The 25,197-nt window shown below is 38.8% G+C and overlaps 1 protein-coding gene and 1 pseudogene across 2 annotated transcripts in view; one reads left to right on the forward strand and one right to left on the reverse strand.

The window, feature by feature from the left end:
* Ola1 (Obg like ATPase 1) overlaps positions 1–25,197 on the reverse strand; it is a 124,768-nt gene that overhangs the window by 14,071 nt on the left and 85,500 nt on the right. The window lies entirely within an intron of this gene.
* LOC110289330 lies at positions 10,285–10,828 on the forward strand (annotated as a pseudogene).

The following is a 25,197-nucleotide window of genomic DNA, read 5'->3' on the forward strand; positions in this document are numbered from 1 at the left end:
TGGTGATTCCACCAGAGGTTCTTTTATCCTTGAGAAGAGTTTTTGCTATCCTAGGTTTTTTGTTATTCCAGATGAATTTGCAGATTGCACTTTGAGTCCCAGTTTTCATCTTCAAGTTCTTCTGTGTGCTCTAAAACCAACAAAACACTCCTACTCGTCCCTTTATTTTATACAGGATGAAAGTATATATATACTTAGGGCTGGCCTTAAACTTGAGATTCTCCTTCCTCACCTTCCTGAGTAGTAGTGTTGTGAGCACACGCCACTCTGTGACTGAAAACTCTAGACTACACACTCATTTCACAGTGCTCTAACACCACAGCCTCAGGTTTGGCCGTGCTGGAACTTGCTATCTAGACTAGGCTGGCCTTGAACTCACAAGAGGTCTTTGCCTCCTAAGCTGGGATTAAACACACCACTGTGCCTGGCCCAAGCTATTCTTAATGCCAACATTAAGAAACTTATTTAAACATGGAGTACTGAGATACTCTTTATATGTCCAAATGGAGGACTCACAAACAATGCTTTTCCTTAAAATAGAGGAATAGGAGGGTCTCAATCATATTATTTGATAGTTTCCATTAAAGTAAAATTCTTGCAACTTGAAACGTTCCTGAGATAGTCTTCTCTAGCATATTTTAGTAAGGATTTTATCTTCTTTTCTAGAACTCAGATCCCTGTAGCTTTTCAACTCCCTCCAGCCCATTCAAATTCAGATTGTATTTTCTGAAAATACCTGAGATCAGCCCAGCCAAATTATATTGCCAATTATCACATCTTTGCTGAACACCAGAACTTCCTAAATTTCTTATTATACGTCACAATATCAAAGTTTATTTAATTTAAAAAAAAATGTAACAATCACTCATACTAGTGCCTCAACCTATGGGTTCCCAACCTACAGGGGCAACATATCAGGTATCTACATTATGGTTCATTATAGTTACGAAGTCGCAATGACAGTAATTTCATGGTGTGGGGGTCACCACGACATGAGGATCCGTATTAAGGGCTGCAGCATTAGGAAGGTTGAAAAACCACTGCCTCATATAGTTTGTTTATGAACTTATGTCTTTTAAAAAAAGATAACACCCTACTTCTGACACAAAATAATGGTAGTGAGAACCCAGGCCAACAATCAGAAAACGCTGCTGTTAGAAAGGAGAGTGCAGCGACTCGTGTGGCCAGGGCTCTGCCAGCTCCAGGTACCCTCAGCACGGAGGTGCTGCTCACGCAGGCACTGGCAAACATGGAGGTCATCCCGGCGCCCACCTGCAGCTTCTATTACTGCTCTTACTCATCTCAGAGTCCCAAAGCATGCCTTCACACAAGACTGTCCCTTCCACGCTCAGACAGGACCACTGCAAAAAGGCTTTTTACTGGTGTTCTAAAGCCAGAAAAAGACAAGGGCCATTATTAAAAGGTGAAGTTATTTTCCTATGCAATATTTTTAAACAAAAGACAACACACTGGGTCTGCAATCTGATTTGTACAAGCAATATAAAAATTTGAAATGTGTTATGTATTTATGACATGTGACTTTTAAAGTTAAAGACTTAGCTCTAGAGATTCAGACATTAGCTTTCCCAAAACTTCTATCTAAGTAAAATTACTCAAGGATGACTTGGTAAGCAAATGGAGGCTGCCAAGGAAGTCTGTAACTGAGCCTGGTGACACGGGTCTGTAACTCATGGTACTCGGGAGGCTGAAGCAGGAGTTCAGGGCCAACTTGGGCAACAGAGTGAATGCCTAGCTCAAAAGAAAAGTATGAAAATTAGTGGTAGAACTAATTTTCTAGCCTAGCACGTGTGACTCTTTGGGTTTGAGTTTTAGCATTGAAAAAACTACTACTACTACTATGTAATTGAAGTCTTTAGTTTGAAAAATGGTAGGGAGGAAGAAAGAAGAAATAGAAAGTAAATTCTAGTTTTGACCAGGGCATAGAAAAAGTCTACATAGTGCCTGAAAACTCACATCCTCTTCTTAAAGAGGGTCTCATGTTGTCATAGGAAGTTTTGATGTTGTGGCCGGACTTTATGGGGCTGTAAGGGTAACAATGACAATTGTGACTCCATCACTTAAGTGGCATGTTGAGAAGGCAGAATCTGCATTTTAATATGACATCCATGTCATACTACATTTTCAGTAGCACTGAAACTAAGGATTTGAAAATAAGAGCATTTAATCCAATGTATGAGACGATGTAGAGCAACAAACAAGGCAGCCAGACCAACAGCCATCCCAGCACAGCACAGGAATGACAGGTGAATTCCTGCTGATCTGTCTCCTGGGTTCAAAACCAAAACAGAAACAGTCACTGGTACTTCAAGAAGTCTAAGAAAAGTGTTCTGTCTGAAGCCCATGGCATGTCAAGCACGTTTCAGATTCACAGTTAAAATGATGACCCCATTCAGACACAGGGATGGTGAGCAGTCTGTCCTCTGTTGAGACACAATTATATGCCTTTCATCTCCTAAGAGCCTCAATACCTGGAACAACATCTGCAGTACATTAGCTTTTGGGTCCAGATTCTTTTAGTAGTGATTTCAGCCAAAGCGATTTCATTTGGTGAAACAAAAGGAATACTGCTACAAATTGTTTCCTAAGACTTCATGTGTGTATGCTTGTGCATGTTAATTTAAATCAACAAATTCTATAGAAATCGGTGTTCATTTTGCAGCAAATAAAAGTCCATTTTGATTCCCTTTTCAAGGATAATAGGCCCTTTGACTCTACGAACAACTAGAAGGCTATCACAATAATCAAATAAATTAAAGGTGTTAGGATCAGCAGGCAACTATAAAAAGCAAGCAGAAAAAATTAGAATATGCTTATCCTAAGCCTTTGACTTCACTATGACTCCAGGATTCAGCTATCCCTCAATAAACTTAAAAAGTTTGTGATGGCCTTGTAACTGATGTTTGAAAGTAGTTTCTTAGTTTAGCAAAAAGGCTACATTAAAAAAAGTTCTTCGATGGTTTTGTGGTTAATAGACTTGCTGCTCTTCTGGAGAACTGGAGTTTGGCTCCGAGTACCCACACCGTGCAGCTCACAACTCTCCGTAACATCAGCTCTGGGGACCCAAAGCCACTGGCCTCCAAGGGCACTTGCACACACTGGCACATAACCACAGATAGGCATATACACCTGCACATAATTTTACAAAGTTCCTAGCAGTTAGTAAGCAAACAGAAAATACCACAGTAAATTCAAATCAACTCTAGCCGGTCAAAGCTCTGACTTCTGAGTACACACAAGCGCGTGCACATACATACATACATACATACATACATACATACACACACACATACACACACACACACACACACTCTCACACTCCTAGAAAAGCCAACCAGAGAGCTTCAAGACAAGGTTTCAAAATATTCATAAAGCTCTTGAAAACAGAAAAGTCGTTCTCTGAGGGGGGGGGGTGTCACTGATTGGGATCTCACCACTTAGGCACACTAGAAACTATCATGTGAAGGGGGGTGACTTGATACTTGGTCTTGACAGCACAAGACCACTGAAGGAACTCTCTCAAGATACAAACTATGTTTGGTCTTCCTCTATCAGGACAGTACTCATGTGTGCTGGTCAGCGCCCTGATACTGCTGCTTCCTAAGGAATTCCCCTTATTCAAGTGACTACAGGACTCTGAAGCAGAGTAATTTTAATGTATTCTTTAAGAGATATTCCTCCTTTCAACAAGTTTCCATGTGAGTAAGAGCTAGCTCACCATTTATTTTGCCCCTTTCCTTGTCTCCCACTATAGAAAAACGATTGAGGAGAGGGGCAAGGTCTTGTTATGCAGCCCAGGTTGGTATCAAACTTGTGATCCTCCCCTCCCAAGTGCTGGGATTACAAGTGTATGCCATCAAACTTGGCTTCAGATGCCCCCACACCCTTAGAAGGAATTGAACAAAAGGCTTCATTGCAATAAATAAACACACAATTTACCACTGAGTTATATTATAAGCCCTTTCTTTTTTGAGACCTGGTCTTATTAAGTTTCCCAAGCAGCACTTGAACTTCTTGAGTAACTGAGATCAGACATGTACCATAGGCAAGGTTAGGAAACACTTAAGGTTAGAACTGGGTCTTTGTGTCTTGCCACCTCTACCTAAGCACAGTACCTGGCACACAATGGATATTAAAATAGTCATATCAGGCTCTGATATCCAAACCTTTTGAGTTCCATGATGCTCAGAAAGTTTCAGGACGACGAGCACTTTAGATTTTGGATTAGGGATGTTTAATCAGTTTCTACAAATATAACAAATCTGAAAAACTCTGAAATCTAAAAGCACCTTGAGAGTTTGGGTCTCAAGCATTTTCATTAAGGGCTACTCACCTTCTAAACAGTTGAGTGACTCCAGGGCTGTCTAATATTAAATATTAAACCATTCTGAAGTTCACTGATGAATGAACTCCTTCAGATGGAAACCTCTGTTGAGCCAGGCCTGAGCCTGGGGTATGGAGGAGACAGCACTGACATCTTCAAGCACTTCTTTCCCATTTCTGCTCAAGTGCACTTTCCCAGCATCTTTTAAAATAGCCTCTTTCCCCTTTCTGCCACCCTCTACACCCACACCTTGACTTATTTCTCTTTACTGCACTTACACTGTGCCCTTGATAATTTATTCTTATATCCAGCATTGTTGGATCCATTTGTACAGTTATTAAAGCCAGGAAAATTTTGAATATTTCATTAGTTATCGTTAACATCACCTGGAAAAGTGCCTATCACAAGATCTTCAATAAATGTGGGTGAACCAATCAATAGAAATTAATTAAACTTTTTTCTAAGAAAAAAGAAAAGAAAAGAAAAGAGTAAGAGCTGAGGAGATGCTCTGTAGATGAAAGTACTCTGTGTTCAAGAATGGGGGTGGGGCCTGAGTCTGGATCCCTAGCACCCATCTAAAAGCCATGTGACTGTTAGCACCAGCCAGGGTGGTGTGGTAGTGTACACAAGAAGATCACAGGAGCCAAAATACAATGAGTTCCAGGGTCAATGAAGAGACCCTTTCTCAAGGCAGGAGAGTCGCACAAGATATATCTTCCTTTGACTTTCATAGTGATACACTGGTACAGTCAACTACATATACATACATGTGCAAACACATGCACACACATGAACAACTAAAATAATATTCTGAAGGATACATAATTCCTACAGATTTTATTTAGCTATCTTCTGAAAAATTAATGCTTAGAAAATATTAAGCTATAATTGGAGGTAGGTTTGTTTTCCAGCTAGAATGTTAAGTGAAAATCACAGCAGAACAGGTTAACTAATTGCTTGAGGCTCTATCAACAAAAACAGATCCTTAGAGCCACTTTGTGAAAAGATGAAGACTAAACAGTTGTCTATGTTGTCAACTTCCTAAGTTTGTCCATAGAGAGCCTTTAAGTAGGAGAGTTAGAAACAGAATCTCTTTTCTTCTCTCTCTCCCCTTATCTAAGGTGATCAAAACAATACTACCGATAAGACAGACACTCACTCGTGAATTCCTGTGTATGTTACTGGAATCCCAACACTTTCGAGGTGGCAATCTTCTAGAAGTATGCTCAACTAGAGGTTTCTTCTTTGCTCATGAGAGCTTTGACCTTTAGTGAGTACGTTTATGAGATATGCCTGGGCTGGTCAAACAGGAAGGACAGCCTTTTAGATACCTGTCTATAGAGACAAATGTGAATCAAGGAAAAGCAGTTGTGAGAAAATCCATAGCAGAGAAGTACCAATCTCTATTAGATCGAGCCTGGCTTTTAGCAAGATTATTATGTAAAACTGTATCATTACGCTACACAGGCTCTTCCTCTTCCTGCTCCTATGGCTTACACAGTGTGCCCTCTAAATGCCACTGTATATTGGGAAACCTCTTGAAGAGCCAGAGTGCTCCAATTTTAAGAAGAGGATCTTCTTCCAAGTCTGGAAAGTTGAAAGCAATAACCTTCAGACCATTTAGACTGAGCTGGTCCAGACAAAACACAAAAGTAGATTCTCCACTGGAAAGCCTAGGAGAAATGAAAACTAATGTAGAGAAACAAACAAGACGTGCCATCCTCATCTCTACTGAGATGAAGAACAAAACCATCAGAAGAGAGCAGAGCGGTACCTCTGTGAAGACAAGATGAATGTGGAGCTGGAAGGGATGGCGATGAAGACAGAAGAAGAACAAAGAGCTGGCGTGGTTCAAGGATGAGGAAGAGGCCGAGCAAGGCGAGGATGAAGACACGGTGTGGTGCTAATGGCGATGTGCCTCTCAAGCTTAGATTCAGAAAGCTTACGCCACTATTTCTGTACCTTGCTTCCAGTCCCTCCATGTGCTCACTGATTTTCCTGCACCTAATTCCTTTTTATTTCTTTTCATTTTGTTAGTAGTTTTGTTAAGTCTTACCCTGTAATTTTTGCCTCGTTATGACTTAATAAAAAAAGATGTTGGCCTTTATTTTATACTAGAATAGGCCAGGCAGTACATGCCTTTAATCCTGGCACTCAGTAGGAAGGGACAGGCAAACTTCTGAGTTCAAGGCCAGCCTGGTCTACAAAGCAAGTTCCAGGACAGTCAGCGCTACACAGAGAAACCCTGTCTCAAAAACAAACAAACACAAACCCCCAAACAACAACAAGAGAAGTAGAACAGCAGGGTCAAATCCATTCCTAGTCTATGTCTGCAGTTGGAATCATCAAGTTACTAACCATATTCTCTCACTGCGCACGTATCAGAAGGAACAGTTGGTTACCGGCTGTGTGCTTTGCATGGACTTCAGTGATGGGCTGACTGGGGCACTGTACAGAAAAACTGGGTTCAGGTGGACCGGGCTCCTGGACTGAGAAACCTCAGCACTCCAGAGGGCTTAGCATGATTATTATAGACTGTCAATGTATATATAATAGGAAGTGGGGTTATTGCATACAGCTGAAGAAAGAGGTCGGATTATTACATACAGATCAATAGCGAGGAGGGTTTCTGGGATAAAGCTGGATCAGGTAGCTAGGCTTAGCTAATTTTGTAGGAGCAGTCTTAGTCAACACTCAGAGAGAGAAAGCTAAGGTGGGCATTTTCTGCATAAACTATCAACAGCCACACTCAGACCCTGTACAATGGCTTTGCCATGTCACTAAGCCTTGTGGAGCATGCTGATGCTCTGCCACTTTTCCTGCAGTACTTGGTGGCCACGCCCATCCCAACAGCACACACTTTCTCAGGGCTTCCTCCACTCTACAGTCCTGAAGTTACGATCTGTGTTGATCATTAGTGACCCTCAGAAAAGCACATTTTGAGACTTAGGGGTGTTTCTCAAAATAGTTTGTCTACAACCCGTGAAATAGTGGGATTTAAAAATTATCTAAAGTTATAATCTATCAAAGTAAGAATTTTTAAAACTTTGTTCTGTGGTGTGTGAGAGGCACTACTGAGTCTGTATTTTGTTTGCAATATTATACTCTAATTTTAAATATTACCTATAGATCAGTTCTACAATCACAGTTGTCATGAGTTATGAAACCCATATTTATACGATGAAACTAAAATACCCTGTTAGTTATAAGAAATTTTCCAACTATGGTATAACCTTATATAGGATAAAACTATTTTCAGCTCTGTTGCCCCTGATTAAACCTCTCCAACCTTTCAAAGAAGTACAGTGCTAGGATATACAAAGAACTTTTATTGTTATAATTTAACAATAAAAGACAGAACCTGAACAAATACAGGCATGAGACTGAATAGACATTTCTCCAAGGAGCATATATACACAACAACTAGCAATGCAAATACCATCAACACTAGTTATTACAAGAACATAAACTGAAACCTTCATGAGCCACGACCTCACAGCTAGGAGGAGAATACAAATAAAAGCTTTGAGAACAACAAGGAGCACACCTAGAAGAAACAGTATTATTAGACAACAAGAGAAATGAATTATTTTAATACATGCCACAATACAGATGAATACTGACTGAAACAGTATACTAAGTAAAATGAGCAACATAATGTATGATTCCAATAACATGAACTAGGCTTACTAGCTGAGTTCAAATAGGCAGAGAGTAGGTGAGCGGCCGCAGGCAGCACTGGAAAAGGTGATGGGAATCGCTTGCTGATGGGCATGGGCTTCTTTTCAGTGCTATCAAACTGTCTGGATGGCGAAACATTGTGAGAACACCAAAACTTCAATAAACCATGTACTTTCAGAGAGAATTGTGAGTTTGTAGATTATATGTGTATAATTCACATACATACATACGAGATAGATTTTAAAAAATCCTAAAAGTAGACAAAACTGCTCCGAAGATTTAAAAAAGTTATAGGAGCTCCATATTATGATTCTATGTTGGACTTCACGTGGAAACAGTACAGTCCTGTCAACAAGAACGCCACAGATCTGAAGGAAGGCAAATGGCAGTTCAAATTATAGTTCAACTACATAGTAACTATGGGATCCTGGGAACATCATTTAAGGTTTCTGACCCTCAGTCTAGTTGCCTACTACAAAAATAACATCTACCTTTGTAGGCCAAATTAGTGATAAAGTGTACTTTCATAACCGAGCCTCTAGTATCAGTGGCGTGGGTCACTCTAGTTACTGGAGAGTTAAAAATACTGTTAGATTGCCCACAGGTAAAGAGTGGGAACTGTTTTTAACCAGGTTCACACTTCTAAGAGAGCTTGCCTAATGAATCTGTATAGAAAGAAAGGTGGCTAGTTGAAAATAGAAATATATGTTGAACAATTATGTATAATAAACAAACATTATGCCAGAGCTTGGTGAATACAACTTTGAGAAACAAATGTAGGGAGCATGGACAAAAAATATGCAAGAAACTGCAAAAAAGCATGCTAAGTTTAGGACAGGGGCAGTAAGGTACCTGAGGTATAGAGAGGGGAAGCAGCACACAGAGAATTGAACCAACAAATGTAGTGATCCTCTCAATTACATACTTAAAACACCGAGGTTAGATATGAAAAGCAGCAGCAGCAGTAATAATAATAATAAATTAAACAAAAACAAGCTAGAATTTTATGGGGCCAGGAATAAAGTAAGGAAAACTAAAGGAAAAATAACTGAGTATTCTTTCCCTGAGATTCCCTAAGTCAACCACTAAGATGGTTCCTCACTCTGACCCACACATGCACACCCTCTACTGACAATGGGTCATCTAGGAGCTCCATAAACAGTAGACACAACAGTGCAGCTTGTGATACAACATTCAGTTGCTTCTGAAAGATGAGTTAGTCTCAAATAGGAACTTTTGTCTTCATTTAGTACATATGTACATGTACAGTACCAACTGGTATGTAACGAAAAATTGTGACAAAAGAAAAAAATCATTGGGAAATACATAGAAGAATCCTAGTTACCAAAGGTCTTAGTTTATAGTTTATCTGTTTTATTGGAGATACTAAATAAAAAATAAGAATTTATAAATAAAATGAAAATTTATTTTTTTCCCTAAAATTTTATTTTATTTGTACTAGAGTTCTGCCTGCATTTAAGTCTATGCACCATGTGCATGCCTGGTGCTAGAGAGGTCAGAAGAAGTGTGGCCTTGTTGGTGGAAGTGTGCTACTTGGGGAGGAATTTTGAAACTCAAGCCAGGCCCAATGGCGGGTGTCTCTCTCCTCCCCCCAACCTACCTGCTGTCTGAGGATCCCAATGTAGAACTCTCAGCTACTCTCTATCATCATGCCTGCCTATGTATCACCATGCTCCCCACCAAGACAACAATGCACTAAACTTCTAAGACTGTAAATAAGCCCTAATGAAATGCTTTCTTTTATAAGAGTTGCTGTGATCATGGAGTCTCTTCACAGTAAGAGTCAGTTTGCAGAGGAGAAGTATACAATATGTAGCTGCAGAGCAGGGCTAGACAGAGAAGCCATGCTGGTTACCTCGGGGAGCCTTCTGAAACCTCAGCTCATGTAGACAGACAGACATCTATCTGCTTCACAGAACAGATGCCAAGATTAAATGAGAAAGTACATACACTCTGACAAAATGGAAATCCTTAACGCATAGTAGGCATTACTTCTTATAAAGAAAGGATGGCTTTGTTTTTTCAGAACACAATTTCTTGCATATCTGTCTCATATCTACTTGTGACCTGATAATAATCAGGTTTATTTGAGAAGGCAAGTCACAGCACTATCAACTTCAAAAGCATTTTTTTACTCCTTTGTTTTTTTCTGCTGCATAGACAAATGCAGAATTAAGCTATTTCTTAAAAAATGCAGGTCACTCTCTCTTCCTGTAAGCAGTCAGAGGTGACCTGTGAAGATGGTTCGCTACTCTCTTGACCCAGAAAACCCCACAAAATCATACAAATCAAGAGGTTCAAACCTTCATGTTCACTTTTAGAACTGTCCAGGCCATCAAGGGTATGCATATCCGCAAAGCTACCAAGTATCTGAAGGATGCCACTTTAAAGAAGCAATGTGTGCCATTCCAGCAGTATAATGGTGGAGTCGGTAGGTGTGCCCAGGCCAAACAGTGGGGCTGGACACAGGGATGGTGGCCAAAAAAAAGGGCTGAATTTTTGCTGCACATGCTTAAAAATGCAGAGAGTAATGCTGACCTTAATGGTTTAGATGTAGATTCTCTAGTCACTGAGCACATCCAGGTGAACAAGTCACCTAAGATTCGCCAACAAACCTACAGAGCTCATGGCCGGATTAACCCATACATGAGCTCCCCCTGACACATTGAGATGATCCTCACTGAGAAGGAACAGATCGTTCCAAAGCCAGAAGGGGAGGCTGCACAGAAGAAAAAGATATCCCAGAAGAAACCGAAGAAACAAAAACTCATGGCACGGGGATAAATTCAGCATAAAATAAATGCAGATAAAGTAAAAAAAAAAAAATGCAGGTCAAGTGTGCTGAACAAGACTTGGGGGTTGTGCCATCTTCAGTTACATAATGCTTGAGGTTAGTCTGAGCTACATGAGACCCTGTCTCAAAAGACCCAAAATCATAAAAATAACACCTTTTTTTTCTAATGAAAAAAAGTAATGAACTTTTAAAAAGGTTTTATGATTTATTTATTTATATTTCTTATTTTATGTGCATTGGTGTTTGTCTGCATGTATGTCTGTGTGAGGGTGTCACATCCCCTGGACCTGGAATTATAGACAGCTGTGAGCAGCCATGTACGTGCTGGAATTGAACCCAGGCCATTTGGAAGAACAGCCAGTGTTCTTAGCCACTGAGCCCTCTTTCTAATCCCCCAAATAATGAATTAATAAAAAAGGAAATCAGGGGGATGGAGAGGTGGCTCAACAGGTAAGAGCACTGACTGCTCTTCTGAAGGTCCTGAGTTCAATTCCCAGCAACCACATGGTGGCTCACAACCACCTGTGATGAGATCTGATGCTCTCTTCTGGTGCATCTGAAGACAGCTACAGTGTACTTACATATAATAATAAATAAATAAATAAATAAACAAAAAAAAAAGGAAATCAGGAAAGAAATTCCACTCACAACAGTTTCAAAACAGAAGAAACAAAATGCCTCAGTACTCATTTAAAAAGCCAGGCGTCTGTGATGGTGCACTCTTGTAATCCCAGTGTTGAAAGGTAGACAGACGGATCCCAGGGCTTCTTGGCTACTTGGCCAGGCTTACCAGCAAGCCCAGGTTCCAGTGGTTAGCTGGTTTCTACACCATCCCACTCACTCAACCACATCAAAAATCCCAGCTGGGGAGAAGACTCATGAATTAAGAATATTTGTTTTTCTAGTATGGGACTCAATTTTGTTTCCCAGAACCCACAAGGCAGCTCAGTAACTGTCCATGTTGTTCCAGTTCCAGGGGGTTCAGTGCCCTTTCCTGACCGCTGTGGATGCCAGGCATGCCCCCAGCCCTGCTTGAGCTCGCAAGCGTGCACACACTTGAGGATTACATGTGATCTTGATTCAAATGTGTATGTATCTAGAAGTGGTCGTGTGTGGGGGTAGTGGAAAGGGTACTATGGGAGGGAGAGGACATCTTCAAAGAGTTCTGAAGGGGAGAAGATGATACTGGGATCTATGTGACATGGGAGCAGAAGGGAAATGAGGTGGTGAAGGGGAGGAAGCAGGAAGGATAGGTGTGTCTTGCTCTAGTTAATGTTCTAGTACAGTGAAGAGACACCATGGCTAAGGCAGTTCTCATAAAAGGAAGCTTTAATTGGAGGTTTGCTTAGTTTCAGAGGTTTGTCCATTATCACCATGGTAGGGAGCAGACAGGCATGGTGCTGGAGCAGCAGCCAAGAACGTCACATTCTCATCCCGGCAGCAGACAGACACTGGGCCCGGGGTGGAGTTTTTAAAGCACAAAGCTCACCCCCAGTGTCACACCTCTTCTAACAAGCTACAATTCTTAATCCTTTCTAAACAGTGCATCCCCTGTGGACTAATATATAAGCCCCTGGGGACCATCTTCATTCAAACCACCACAGTGGGGAAAGGGATGAATAAGAAAGAAGTATAACAACACATGTATGAAAATGTCATGAAACTTTCACTTTATATGTGAGCACAGAAAATAATTAAAATAAAAATGTTCCTAAAAATATTCTTAAAGCTTCTAAAAAGAAGCTTTAAGAACTAGCCTGGAGTTACAAATACCATACAAGAAAGAGTTGGGACAAATCCGTAGGAAGTTCACTTGATTTTGTTCCATGTCCTGATACAGCATCACTCAGTACCATCTGCTACTGATTCTGTGCACCAAGAGTGGTTTCCTACATCCTATTCTGTTTCCATTCCTGGTGCAAAGATGTCACTCTACACAGTCCTAGGGTTTCTATGCTGTGATAAAAACAGGACTACCTAAAAGCAACTTAAGGTTTATTTTACCTTAAAGTTCTACATCATAGTTCATCCTTGAGGAAAGTCAGAGCAGGAGCTCAAAGCAGGCCACGGAGGAATGCTGCATCCTGACTTGCTCTGGATAGCCTGTTCAGGCTGCTTTTCACCTAGCACCCAGGACCACCTTCCCAGGGTGACAGCACTCACAGTGAGCAGGTTCCTCCTACACCAATCCAAGAAAATGCACCAGAAGCTTGGTACAGGTCCCTCTTCCCAAATGACTGTAGCTTGTGACAAGCTGACATAAAACTAGCCAGCACTACTATCCTGTTACACTGCCTCTCACTAACTCAACTGAAAAGCAACTGCCAAAAAACGTTGTACTGAGATATATTATAATGAAATGAATATTCTTAGGTGATTTCTCTTTCTGTAACATTTCCACTTAAAATGATAACAAAATAATAACAAATGAGAAATGCTATGCAATTAACTTAAATTCATTTAAAACTTTTTTCTCCCTAGTAGAGGCACAGAACAGATTTCCATCTTTTAATAATTTATATTACAGTTATTAAACATACCATCTCTCCTTTGTGGTCCGATAAACAATAACAAAGCAACATATGATTGCATGTCTACTTGGTAAAGATGAAGACAGCAACAATTCCCAGCACTACGCGGGGCTGGGGCCAAAGCATTTTCTTGAACAGCCACACGACATTATTTAGTACACTTTGTTTTTAAGGGGAAAAGTAAGAAAGAAAAGCACGGGAAGACTTGAATAAATACAGTACCTTAGTGTACTACCTACCACACAGCAGTCATACACAGTACTACTGAGAATATTCAGCCACACTGTCATTTACTGTTAATTCTATATGTCAGACATTATGCTAACCAAAGACAGTGTCTTTTCTCCATGAAGGTTACCCATCTACCCACAGGACTATACATCATACATTCTCAGTTTGTAGAAATCCATTCTGTGTTTGCAAGCAATGAAATTGCCTAGCTACACTTTCCTCAGAATGTCTCCATTGCTATGCCATGCATGACTGTGTATTTACACAGATGTGACAGAAACATTTCTTTTTAAAATTATTTTAATTTGAGGCAGAATTAACAAAGATTTAAAATGCAAATATCCTAGATCTTCAGTTTGATTAATTATATACATATACATATATACATACACACACACACAACTTGTCCCATAAAAAATTACACAGACCATTTTCTCTTTCCAGTATGTTTTCCTAAGGCCCACCTGCAGTTCCCACCACTCTCTATGCTCTCAGAACCATGCTCTGTAAGGAGAAAAACATCTCCTGCAAGTTGTCCACACACACACTATATTGCCCTCCACAGAACACAAATACATACATAGATAAGTAAATGTATAAATGTTTTTGTTTTTAATATGAAAAAAAATCCCACAATCTTTTTGTTTGTTTTTGTTTTATTTTTTTCTCACCTGGGTTTCTCTGTGTAACCCCAGCTGACATGGAACTCACTCTGCAGAGCAAGCTGGCCTTGAACTTACAGAGATTCCCCTGGCTCCTGAGCGAGTGCAGTCCCTGCCCAGCTAAGACCCCATGGCTTACCTACTGTACTGATGAGTACACATGCTGTTCCTAGTTTGGGGATATTACAATGAAGTTGTTCTTCATAGTCTTAGACAGACAATAAAAACATCCATTTTGTATAAGTACATACCGAAAGTGCAAAGCTGGAGTCACTGCCTCACAGTGTAGGCACATGCTCACTTGAAAGAAACTGTACACTTTCTAAGGTGCCTGTGCTCTTATTTATTCCCAACAATTTGTGACCCTTCTCCCTGTCCTCAAAGCCAAACAGAACAAAATGCCATGAAGTTTGAGTTTGATTTATTCTGAGAAAGAGACAAGTATCAGAAGTACTCCTTTATCCACAATGTACTTTGCATACTAGCACTAATAATACAGATACACAGTGATGTAATAACATTGATTTGAAAGGGAAGAGCTGATAGTTTTTTTTTTTAAAGATTTATTTATTATATGTAAGTACACTGTAGCTGTCTTCAGACACACCAGAAGAGAGCGTCAGATCTCATTATGGATGGTTGTGAGTCACCATGTGGTTGCTGGGATTTGAACTCAGGGCCTTTGGAAGAGCAGTCAGTGCTCTTAACTGCTGAATATCTTTCCAGCCCTGAACTGATAGTTTCTTATCTTTGTAATTTAATATAAATATTATATTACTAATTATATTGTTTAGATAATAATGGTGGGGGGGAAAAGGTTTATACATGTTTGCTAGAGATACAATTTAAAAAATATATATGTATATATATATATATACATATATATATATACATATATATATGTATATATATATATATATTTGAGACAGGGTTTCTTGTGTAGCCTTGGCTATTTTAGAACTAGCTCTGTAGATTATTCCGGCCTTGAACTCACAGAGATTCATCTACCTGCCTCTGCCTCCCTCCCAAATGCTGAGATTAAAGGCACGCACCACCACTGCCTAGCTTAAAAAATAGATTTTTAAAAATCTATTTTATGTAATTCATAGGTAGAAAATACAGATAGGGAAAGGAACTGTAGTGTAAAAGACAAGTGAGGTTAAAACAAATTTTTCCAAAAAAACTGGCAAAGTAGGGTCATGGTTACATGCTTCATGAAAACGTCTAAGGAAGGAGCCGATGATTCAGAAAGCCATTCAGTAGATGAACGAATGGGGTCACAGCATCCCAGGCATGACAGAAAGGCTAGTTATGGCTAGGAGTAACTTGGAGCTAGCAAATCACGGCAATGTTTTGTTTTGTTTTGAACACATTATTAAATGGCTTCTTAAAGAAAACAATAATTTATGCCAGTAATTACATGATCTTCACTCAAATTTCAGGACCTATAAATGTAATTTTGTTGGAACAACGGTATGTCTGCTGGTTCCATGCTGTCTATTACTGCTTTCACTTTACAATGACAAGGCTGAGAAGCTGGAGTGGACACAACATGGTCCTCAAAGCTGAGAAGATTACTCTCTGACTCACTGGAGAGAATAGACTTTGCCTTGTGTTTTAAGCCTTAGATCTATCTAAACAGAACAGACTAACTCCAAGTCATCTAGACAGTTTATTAATGAAGGCTGAGAATGAGTGTTGATATGTCTACATCACATCCCTCCCCTCAAAGCTCAGAGGATCTACTCAAAAGATGGGGCACAAAGAGCCAGAGGTGGTGGCTGACTTCAAGGACACAGCAGGGCAGATGCACATGTGAGCGCAGAGATCATGACAGCATGCATAAGACCTACACAAGCTCAAGAGAGACAAAGTCGCAGCATGGAGGAAGGGAGGTGGGTAGGAGGCCCTCGACCTAGCTGGGGAGCTACTGGCAGTTGACTACCACCTGGGAGAGGGCAAGTGGAGTTTTCTTCAATGGAGACTATGATGTTAGGTAATCAGGAAGATGAAGGAGGATCTGGGAGGAATTGGGAAAAGGAGGTGAATATGACCAAAATTCATTGTATGAAATTCTCAAACAGCAAATAAAATATTCCTCTTAAAAAAGTGTTGAAATAAAGGAAGAAACAATGGATTTTTGGCTGAGTGTGGTGGCGCATACCTTTAATTCTAGCACTTGAGACAGAGGCAGAGACAGGGACAGAAGGTATAACAGTGAATTCCAGGCTACCCATGGTTACATAGCAAGACCTTGTCTCAAACAAACAAACAAACAAACAAACAAACAAACAAACTACCAAAATCAGTGGGGTTTTGGTCATTTTTCATTCATTCATTACTTACTGAGTTCATCGCCAAGCACCGGAAATATAAAACAAACAAGCAATCTCCCCCTATTCAGAGATAGACACAAGACAACTAAGCAAGATCATATTGCTGTGATAAAGGTTCCAAAGAAAACACACATGAAACCATGATGGACAGGGAGCTTAGGAGGACTCTAAATACCTCTTTTGAGGAAGCACTGGGAACCAGCCTATGGCTTTGCTAAAGCTGACAATTCAGTATTCTTAGACTTCCACAGACACAGAAGCAACCCAAAAGAAATGACACTGTAAGGAGCACATGTTCAGACTACCTCCCCGTACTTTTTCAGTGGTATTTCCTACTACAAAGTACACATGAGTGTAATTATGTGATAGGTTCAAATGGTTCAGAAACAAAATAAAAATAATAAAAAGTGCAGCATCATATCATCACTTTATTACTGAGCAACAGGCTTGGTTCCAGAACGCCATTTCCATTCACTGTGTTCTATGGCAACAGTTAGTTTTTTCCTACAGTGGGAAAAACATTCTGCTCAGTATAAAATGTAGGACCCTGGTAAATCAAACACGTCAAATGAAATTTAAGTAGAAAGTATTGCTTAAAGTAAAATTAGGCTTTCCTTCTTTTACACTATAAACACAACACAACAATTAAATAAAAAAATAACCATAAAAGGTAAATAATTCTAGAAACAGTAGGACATTCTTTCGTTGTACTCAGTGCAGCCTAACGCACAGCTGATGCAGGTTAATGTACCAGTTGAAGCTTGAAAAAAAATGATAAGCTATAAACTCTGGAACATGAGCTGCTGTCATTTGGTCATATTCCAATATAACTTGAAAATAGAATCCATACATTTTCTAAGTTGCCTCTGCAGTCTGTTTTATGCCTAAAAATAATTTAGAGTACAAATAACTTTCTATTTAAAATTTAAGCAAGTTGAAGTAACATGAAAATCAACTGTTCGGTAATCTTTTAGACATTTTTAAAATAATCAGGCAATTCTAGTTGATTTTTCCTTATGAAATGTGAGAAAACATGATTACCAATCCATTGAAAAGCCAGATACAGGTCTATCAAAATGTAAGGTAGAGTTCAATGTAATGATTCATAGTGTCTCTAATAGAAAGATTCAGCAGTTCTCAATCGAGGCCTTTATTTCTTCTCTGAATAAATGATGCCTGAAATTTTTATTCTTGTTCTAATGGAATTTCAATGGCCTTCACTGCAAATCTACTGGAAATTTTTGCATATTAAGTGGAAAAAATTAAATGATGTTAACCACATTTTAATGTGATTAAGGCTGACAGGGTCATTATTTCTGCTAATCACTCAGTTTAAAAAGCTCAAACAAAACTTTATAACAGACAAGGTTTTTAATTTTATGTATATCTTGTTGAAATTAAAAAAAAAACTGTAGAAGAAGAGGGAAAACCCCCATAGAAAACACAGTCTTAGAAGAAAGGAAACCAATGAGCAGCTCTCTGTTTGCAGATGGGTTTCATTATACTTAATCTGTGATGTAAAAACAAAAATGCAAAACAATCTCATGCCGCACATGCCCCTCTGGTCTCTTTCCTTTTAAACACGGAGTGGGTAAGAAATGTACTTTGTAGAATTTTGAGTTCTGTGTTTCCTATTTGCTGCTAAATGGAAACAAATATCATTTTTTCCCTTAGATCTTATAGCAAACTAAAAACAGAATTAATGCATAATACCACCTCAAACAATTCTTCATGTTCTGTATTTTATTTTAATCTATTCCATACATCATGAATATTTCAGATATATACAGATAAACTAAAAACCACTGATACAAATCTCCAGGAGGAGTGACACTAATTGCTATCAGCAGAATAACAGGGATTTTAATGACCAACAGTATGTACAGATAATTTGTCTTTTCTACTTTCTGGTACAAAATTTACTTTTCTTACTGGTCATTCTATACTAGAAGCCAAATACTAAACTAATCCTTAAAGTTCATGGGCATATGGAGTAACTTTGGGGCTCCATTTACAAAAGGACAGTTATGATGTGACAGCACATCATAATATTCCCAAGAAAAATGAGTAGGAGCCAAGCTCAAGTAACTTTCCAAGCATTTCAGTATTCTCCATAAGAAGTAACCTGTAGCTAGGTACGTAACACATCCAACTACACAGGCTGCACTGATACGCACTACCTCTTTTGTTGGCTGTAAACCGCTTAACCAATACTGGTTGCTGAAGATTACCTTTCAATTACTAACAATACTAAATTGGTAATTTCAACGAACGGTCTGGGGAATATGACTCATCTTGAGATATAAATGCAATGTGAGCAGCCTTAACCTTGGAGTTATAATTTTTACTGAAATAGATTTAGCTTTTAGAAGACTGTGATGAGAAAGTGGTTTTTGAAAAGAAACCCACACCTGGAGTTCAAGCAGTCTCATTCTTCTGACTCACCTCAATCGAGTAAACTCACATCAAATTCATTAAACTAAAAACAAACATCTCATGCACAAAAAGATTAGATACATTTTGCATTGTAGTTTCTTAAAGCATTATGATCATATCCAATAACAAAGCAGTAATTATAAAAAGTCAGCTACAGGTGCAGTACCTTATCAAACATCGATTGTCCCTTTCAAGGCAAATTACTCAATTGCATGCAAATAGAAAACTGAGTTTACCTCAGTGATCACACTCTAACAAAAGCAGAGAGCCTGGCCATGTGTTAGTCCTCGGAAGGTAATTTATGCTAATGTCTGAAAAACTGCTCTTCTACTTTCCTATTAAAAACCACTAACAACTACTCCTCAGTAAGAAGCTCAGACTTCTGCCCACAGAAGTGATTAAAGTCTGAGTAGATTATATAAATATCGAGAAAAAAATTCAACTTGAGTGCTGCACTGTGCCGTAATCCTTCTTGTCCACAGAAAGAATTAATATCGTTGAACTTTTTTAGAGTGATGCTATGCACTGGTGCATCAACTAATAACCCTCCAGCCTGTCTCTGCTCATCTAAGAAGAGTCCCTGCTGAATGTTCTAATGCATCTTATTGTGAGTCTTCAGCAAATAAAACTTCATGTATGAGCTCATGATGTGCTCTGCTGCCGGAAAGTCGCAGGCTCTGTGGGAAGCTCTTTATCTTCCCAGCAGTCAGTTCTCCGAGAACATCAGTGCAGCGACTGTAGTTACCTGTAGCCGAATTACTTGTATTTTCTCACATCTGTGTCCAGCAATCTAAGCCATGATGATAAAGGGTCATTAGGTTTTGAGTGAGGAAGGGGGTGGACTAGACAATTTGCTCTGATAAGCTCCTTGTTGGGAGCTCCCGTTTAGAATGTGAAATGTCGGAGATACACAGTTTTACACGAAAAGGGAAAAGAATTTCACTTTTCTGCACAAACAATTAAAAACAGAGCAGTTTAATGCCTCATTATAGTCTGCTGACTTTCATTTTACTTAGGTGTTTCTCAATTAAAGGCATTTAAGACAAATAATTTTCTGCTTTTAAAATAGAAATCCACACTCTATTAGCCACAAAGAATTCGGGTACAATTACTAAGATAACTGCTGTTTGGTGCACAGCAAAGCAATTTCCCACAGTGGGACTTACAGTTCAATTTACCAGTTGGGCAAATATTTTGTGCTCTGTAGTGGCCTAGAGAGTTAAAAGCCATAGGTAACGTCAAGAAGTGTTATACTTGGAGAAAAGTTTCTTCAATACAAATAGATGCTTTAGATTTCAAAGTATCAAGGATATTCTAAAAAAAAAAAAGAAAAAAAAATCCCCCAAATTAATAGTTAAATTTAAAAAGTACCACAAGACACAACTGTTACATACACTACCTAACACAAAGGCTGCAAATGTAAAACTCACTAAGGATAATGTTATTTTCCTGTTTGCAGTGGGCTCTAAATCATTCTATACTTAATCATATTTTCGCAGTAATCAGCTCATAGAATGTTACAGTCTTGATTAGATTATGAAATAAGAATGCTAATTACTTAATTTTAAATGGTTTAGAATAATTGTGTCAAATTATAGGAATACGTGTTTAAAAGTTTGTTCTATCACCGTCCTTTAGATAACTATGCACAGAGAGAGATGAAACGGAGATACATATTGCTTGATGAAGATATAGTCCGCTGGAGCACTAACTTACTACTGCTAGCTAGGTCTGATTACTTCAAGGCACTGTTATGTCTCCTTCTGAAAGGCTATTGTAAGAGAAAACAGTGACTGGTATAAATAAAGTGCTGCCAGCCTCAAGGAACTACACTAGAACAACAAAAGTATGGGAATAAAAGCATACAATTTCTTTTTTAAATGAAACATCAAGTAGTGACTTGAGGCTTTGGGGGGGTTAGTCTAAAAATGGTATTTATTTGGATTGTTTGAAGGTTTTCCAATGTTGCTGGAGAAAAAAATAAAAATACTATTTTCAAGGTCACTTGCTAGCATTAAACACAAGCAAGCAATATTTTCTAAGATTAAAAACAAACATTTAAAAACTCTCATTCTGTCTTTAAATACACAAATTACCAAAAAACCCTCTCACCAAAGCTGGAGTATAGGATACTATCACCAGTGTACAGACATTTCCTAAAATAAAGATGGTCAGAAAATGTAACATTCTGGGGAAGAAACACTAACATCCCAAGGCACTGTGAGAACACAAATCCATGATAATTATTCATGCACCAAGCCACTGTAAACCTACATCATTTCTCAGACCTGGATGTGTCAGGAACTTTGACAATTATGACTGGAGCCAGGAAACTGTAGCACTGCAGAATTTCTTATGAATTTCTCCAGTTACTTTTTATAAATGCTGTCTTGGATGACAGCTTAATGTGTACCACATGCAATATTTATTCTTCTTCAGTGTCAGACTGTCTAGCCATCCCAGGGAATACAAAGAATGTCACTTATTAGGATAAAAGCACAAGGAAGGTAATCAAGGACACATGTAACATCAGCCAATCATGCCCCATTTCCACAGCCTCCTCCATTCATAACAGTTCAACAATTATTTGCTTGCTGATAACTTGCTTTCAGGCTGTTTGCGTTCACCATAATGGTGGTTTGCATTTATTTTGCTCTTTAGAATTGGACACTTGCTGTGCCATACGTATTTGTCAAAACTTTATATCTTCTGTCAGAAATGGATTAGAATATAAAATAATTTCTGTTTGTCAGGAACCACTAAGACAACAGTCAGTAACCCTTGATGTCAATAGGCCACTAAAATAAACTATAAAACTGCAAACCACTACTATTAAATATTTCATAGGGAAGACAGTCCCTAAGTGATACCCTGTAAGAAGGCAGGGATTCCCAGCTGAGCCACTCGCACACCTCCGGCACAGGGCTAAGGACGCAGACGAGCCTTGCTTTTCCTTTTGTTTCACTTTCCACAGCTTATGAAGCTTACAGAATCTGCCAATCTAATTCAGTGATTTTGAAGCTATATATTCTAAATGTCCAAGTAATAAGTCACAGTGAAGTATAAATATTTGACAGTCCATACGTACTTTAATTAATAACATTTGAAATAAAATATCCTAGCACTACAATAATCATGCTTTGTGTAATTAAAAAAACACATAATTCCTAAACCACATTTAGTTCAAAAGCTGTATTTACTCAGATATGGTTTTGCAGCTGTATTATAATAGCCTTTAAAAGCTCTTGCTGCAGACAACCACATGTTATCTCTGAATATAGAAAAGAAAACAAATGGTTGCTATCACTGTATTCTCTTGTTTTGTTCCCTTTTGTCTCTGTTATAGATCTGGCCTGAATTAGCTTAAAGCTCTATGATATAAGAAATTGTTATGTAAACTGTTCTATATAACTCCTTAAGATATAATTGGGGGGAGCACCCATTTCCAAATAATAACGTATGCTTACAGATTTCTCTTCTGCAGTCTCTATTTAAGAACTGTCTTGTAACATAATTTAGTTATTTAATGTATTAGGCGATTTACTTATGGTTATACAGTCATACAACATAGCTACTGACTAAAAATGAAAATATACAGGACAGAGTCTCAAAACTCCACTTGGTTAGAAATGTATAGGGACAAATCTTAATGAGTGAAAATGGAGACAGAGCAAGATTTTCTAAAGGCTGCCATTCTGGGTAAGTCCTGAACATCTATAGGACAGTAAGATTCAGCTTAGCATTCTGTCTAGGCAAGGACTGGCTCAGGGGAATTTACTACGTAAGGCAGGGTCGGGCATTGAGTAATTACTTTACTTATGTTATACACACACGTGTGCTTTTCTTACAGAATTAGAAAGACTGCATAAAATCACACTTAAAGTGAACCTATTATATCATAGAACAGTTCAACTTAGTATGCTGGACATAGTATTACACTTACTTTTGACAGATCTTTAAGAAAAGCACTCTGACAGGTGAAGGGCTGTAAGAAAGCTAACCAGACTGTGTTGCCATTCTTTCTAAATTTCACAATTACATGTGTTCTCTGGCAGATATGAATTTTTGTATAATTTTCAGTAGAATTTAAGCAACATAGAAAATTCTTTGCATGGTTTTTTGCATTAAAATGTGCTATAATGCAAAAACATTTTATACTTTATTTCCTGAGATCAAACTAAAAGAAATGTTGCAAATATTTAACTAGGTTTCTTATTTTACTTCTCTAAGTCTTAAGCTGTCCTAACTAACAGGTTGTATTTTGTCTTATGAGGCTGTTAGAAAGATGAAACACAACAAAGTACATATGTAAATGCCCCTAAGTCAGGTACATAATAAGCTTTTAATTAATGGTAGTTATTTCTCCCAGTCTCTCCCATTCATTCATACACACACACACACACACACACACAACACACACAACACACACAATGTTCTTTTCAATATACTGCTATGTAGTAAAATAGCAATTACCCAGAGCAATACACAAATCATCCACTTGTAAAAGAGACACACAAAGTCAGACAGACTTGAATCACTATTTTTTTTTTTTTTTTTTTTTTGTTTTTTGAGACAGGGTTTCTCTGTGTAGCCCTGGCTGTCCTGGAACGCACTTTGTAGACCAGGCTGGCCTCAAACTCAGAAATCCACCTGCCTCTGCCTCCCGAGTGCTGGGGTTAAAGGCGTGCGCCACCACACCCGGCATTTGAATCACTATTTTTAAAGTAGTTCTCTAAAGCAAACCCTTACTAATGATGAGAATGGAAGTAGTTGAGCAACGGTTGGTTAATACCAAGTAATCAGCCCAGAAAACATACACTGAAACAAACTGCACAGTCTGTGTTATGTACTAAGGAATGTGTGTGTGCAGGCATGCACACACACACGTATGTAACAATTAATGGCAGATGAGAAGATGATGCCATGATTTGAAAGCGAGCAAGGAGGAGTAATGGAAACCTCTGAAGGGAGGAAAAGGAAGGGGTAAACAATGTCATTATATTATAATCTCAGAAATAAATTAACTAAAAATAAAATAGGAAGACAAATCCTTATTGAGAATGTAATGAATACAGTGAATTCGCATGTAGTTCCAAGCATGGGCTGGGGGCAGTTTGATGGTAGAGCAGCCCTGTGGCCTGGGTTTGAACCCAGGTCCTCTGTGTGTGTAACAAATACCTTAACCACTGAGTTGACATTCTAGCCTGAAAGCAGATGTCTCAAAAAGTGAGTAAAGACATATTTTCCACATAGAAACAGATAAACTATTTTAATGTTTGTCTCTGTAAAGGCTGTTAAATTGGAAAAGTTTCAGAGGTAAGTCCATAATATACATTTTTTATGTTCTTTTCAGTTGCACTTCCTAATTGTGTTATGGTAAATATCTTAATCTCAAATTTTGTTTAAATCTCTCTGTGTGTATACCTTGTATGTGCAGATGCCCACAGGAGCCAGGACACATGGGAGTTAGGAACTGAGCTTGGGTTCTCTGGAGAAGAACAGATGCTCTAGCTGCTGGATCACTTCGCCAACTGTGTGTATAAGGTGAGTTGTCCAACAATAATAAAGCTTTACTGACAAAAGGTGCAGGACAGGACCAGGTTGGCATGGTACATATTTTCAGGTCCTGTTACCTTGGCAGCACTCCTGACGGTCTGCCGCTGTCACTGGATGACACGGCTGTGAGAGAATGAGTGGGCTCTGCGGACGAGCGTCTTAGGTTTCGATCCTAACACTACCCGGTGCTAGAAACTCTGGTCATCTTCAGTAATTCCCTATGTACGTGTTTTCTTTTTCCAAAGGGAGTGGTAACAGTATCTACTGTATAAGGTTGTTGGAGCTCAAATACAAGCGGAATGTAGTTAGTGTAGACTGGCATGATATCCACTCCCAGATCAATATTAGGCATACAAATTATTTGCTATAACTTTAGTTGGTAGTATTTTCTCCTACAACTTGCTCAATCTGGCAGTAAAGCATTGTTTTTAACAGACAATAGCTTGCTATTTTTAAAAAAGGGTCAAGTATTTTTTTTTTAATATTTTCTTTATTACGTATTTTCCTCAATTACATTTCCAATGCTATCCCAAAAGTCCCCCACACCCTCCCCCTCACTTCCCTACCCACCCATTCCCATTTTTTGGCCCTGGTGTTCCCCTGTACT

Source organism: Mus caroli, chromosome 2 (assembly GCF_900094665.2).
Source record: "Mus caroli chromosome 2, CAROLI_EIJ_v1.1, whole genome shotgun sequence".
NCBI classification, from domain to species: Eukaryota; Metazoa; Chordata; class Mammalia; order Rodentia; family Muridae; genus Mus; species Mus caroli.